The sequence below is a fragment of the Tupaia chinensis genome, unplaced genomic scaffold (genome assembly GCF_000334495.1).
Source record: "Tupaia chinensis unplaced genomic scaffold, TupChi_1.0 Scaffold145870_1, whole genome shotgun sequence".
NCBI classification, from domain to species: domain Eukaryota; kingdom Metazoa; phylum Chordata; class Mammalia; order Scandentia; family Tupaiidae; genus Tupaia; species Tupaia belangeri.
In genome coordinates, this window is record NW_006205727.1 from 601,033 (window position 1) to 604,562 (window position 3,530).

Below are 3,530 nucleotides of genomic sequence, written 5' to 3' on the forward strand. Positions count from 1 at the left end.
TTATGAATAGCAAGGAAGATCCCATCTGTACATTTTAAGCAAAGAAAAACATTTCAAATTCAGAATTCATTTCATCTCCCAGAGTATAAACTAATCATCCATCTTGGACTTTAGGATTTGTTCATAAAGCTATTATTTCAATCGAAATGAAGTTGAACAAAAATAATAGCCTATCATTACAATTACAATTGTAGCCATTACAGTAAACAGTTTTCCTACATTTGATTTGTTTGCAGCCCAGAAATTAAATCCTTTTAGCTCCTACATTCATGACAAGTTTATTTTTGTTCAAAAGTAGATTTAAAAAAATTTCCCACCAGATAGCCTTTGTCCCCACTTAGGAGTTATTTCTTCTGCTTTCCCTCCACATAGCCTCACTGTGCCCGACTAAAGATCATTATCCTTTGTCCTTTGTCTACAGCTTGAAAAGGGTCACCGCATGGCTGTCTAATGAGCAAATTGCCATAAGGATTTTGGTGGTGGTCACACCCCTTTGCCACTGCGAGCTTCCTTCCCTTACAGACCAAGGAACTGGGCTGTGTCTGTAGCACATGTGTTCTTCTGATGGCCTTGTTTGGGATAACATTTAAGTAAAGCTTGCTATAGCAATGCCCAGTGGTGCCACCCATAATTAGTCTGAATAACATTTTCCATTTTAAATTCTGATTTTACGGGGTTTACTACTTGGCTCATAAAACCTTGTTCCAAGCTTAGACTTGGCGTAGGTTTTTAGCATAAGTAAATTTACCATAGCAATAAATCATGAGCTCAATCTCGACCCTATCAGATGAAGAGCAAAATCCTGCTAATCCACAGGGCAAAGCCCTTAGAGGTCTCTGCGATGGTGGTGGCACCTTCATCCTCATGCTGCCCAATGCTAGTGACAGGCGTGGATTTGGGAAGCCCAAGGATGGGATTCAGAAAATAAACACTTAAGTGATGTTCTTATCCTCGTAGGAAAAAGGAAGTGCTTAAAGACTTCTCAGAGAAAAACTTAAAGATGGCATGAATTTGGGGGACTGTCTCCCCTCTGGATTTGATAAGTGAGGATGGGAGGATCTCTGGAAAAAATCTAATCTTACATAGGGTTGGGAATTTTTGGTGATGAAACATACCTGTTAGGAGTACCAGCACCATTACAGCCCCCTCCCCCCGCCCCACCATAGAAAGACACTGGGCAACAATCACTAAAATAAATAAATACTCCTGTTGCAAGCTCTTTATTTGAAAGGAGCATCGATAGGAGAAAGTATGTAGAGCCCTTAGTCAGTTGTCTGGAAGATACTAAGAACTTAATAAATAATCATTATTATGTCCATACAAATAGAGGAGACAGGAAGGAATGGAAGAAGCATTTCCAATTTATTAAGATATGGTAATAAGATCTCTTAGATGTGACTTAAGTGAAGAATGATAAACAAAGAAGTTGTCTTCCAAAAGCCAGGAAAAATAATCTTCAGATTTTATGTTCATGTTAAATAACTTCTCAATTGTCTTTCAAGTCATTTAAGTAGAAGTTAATCAGTTAATGGATCATCTATAAAATGTTAATAGGGCTTGAATTTACTTATTGATATGGTTTCTGAAGGTTTTTTTTTAATGACTATTGATATGGTTTCTGAAGGCTTTTTTAATGACAATCAGGAAATGTTTATAAAATATTTTGAAGACGAATGCTGCAATCAAAGTTATAAAAAAGTTGCTATTATGTCAAAAACTATGAACCTGTCATTACCCATAGCAATGGCAATATGCAGTTCTGCTCTTGCCTGTAATTACGTATATTCATTTCGTAACTTAATACCTGAGGAAACCATAAACATACCTTAGAGATTTAAATGTAACGTCAATAAAAATTATTCTAAAGAAATATACAGTGCAATGGTAAATTCTTAAACAATTACTTTTGATATTTAGCATGTCAAAGGTTTATCATTACTTCTCTAATTATAAACAAGTAATTTTTGGGGCCGGCAGGTGGTGTGGTGGTTAAGGGTGCTGGACTCCCTCATGGTTGACTGCAGTTTGAGTCCCAGACCTGGTGGCTTGTTTTCTCATTTTACTTCTCTTCTCACTTTGTCCCTCTCTGGTCAAAGTGAGATAAAATAAAATGAAATAATAAATAATAAGGTTAACTAAAATAATTATTTTTAAAAATCAAGTAATTTTTCACTTTGAATTTTGGAACTCATATTCTGAAAATTTTTATCTTGAAAGTAGCTTGAATTCTCTCTCTCCCTTTTATACACATGCACAGATTTCTCGCCAGAGTTGAATTCTTTCTTCTATCTTGTATATAATGGATAATATTAAAGAGTTATCTTTCAAAATGACTAGAGTAATACAATTCAACATTTTTATTTCTTAAAATTTGATCTAAGTGAAGACTTAAAAGGGGACCCAAGTTGTTTAATTTTGGAGTACAATGTTATAAATGTTATAAACTAGATATGACATGGTGATATAAAATATTTTTGTTGATAACCCCCAGAAAACTTCATTCCCTGTGTGACTGACAGTGGGGAGAATTTTAAGGAATGAGAAGGCTGAATTGCACTTTGAAGTCCTTCCTTGGCAATAATAAAATGTGAGAAGCTAGGAAATTTCCTCTTCCGGATGGTACAGAAGAAGTTGTGGGGCAGCCTCTCAAATGAGAGGAGCCTTTCTTTCTCTTTGACTGGTAGAGAGCATGTTGGAAAGTAGCATGACATTGAATCACAAGAATAGGATGCGAAATTAAGTTGAATCTTGGAGCAAGTCCCTTCACTACTTTCTAGCTGTGTGACCTTGACTGAGTCTGTTAATTTCTTAAAGCCTCAGTTTCCCACAAGTGATAACATCGACTCACCTTGAGTTCATATAAGACGATATATGAAAACATGGCAAAACAACAAAACACTATACTTTTTAGCTGATATTATTAAACATTATGAGCCAACATTATTCCCATTTTTTCTTTTCCTAGAACATAATTAGTAAGCTAAAGACCCTGTTGCTTTTTTCTCATCCTTAATATTCTAAGAAAGGCAGCTTAGTCCCCTGAACCAATTGAATTTTTTAAATTAAATTTATTTATTTTTACATTTTTTTCACAAACATTTACTTTACATATCAAAAAACTTTAACTCATACTCCATAGTTCTTTTTTTTTTAATTTAAATTTATTTGTTTACGTTCATTCACTGTACATCATTACAGCATACAAAATGAGATTTTCCATCCAGAGTACACTGTATATTGTCTCAATCAAGCACATCAACATACATGTTATTGTCAACAAATAATTTTCCATTTCTTGTTTCCTGTATGTTTTGCTTCCCCCCCTCCCCATCCTTGATTACCTATCTCTTACCCTCAGCCATCTCCCACTATCTTCCCACACTGTCTCTGGTATCTATGTTTACTTTCTATACTGTTTTCCCCCCATTTTTATTGAATTATTAAAGATCTTAATTAATCTAAATGTTTTCATAGCAAACACAGTTGATATATACATTTCCATGAACACAAGTCTAACTTTAGGCATCCTA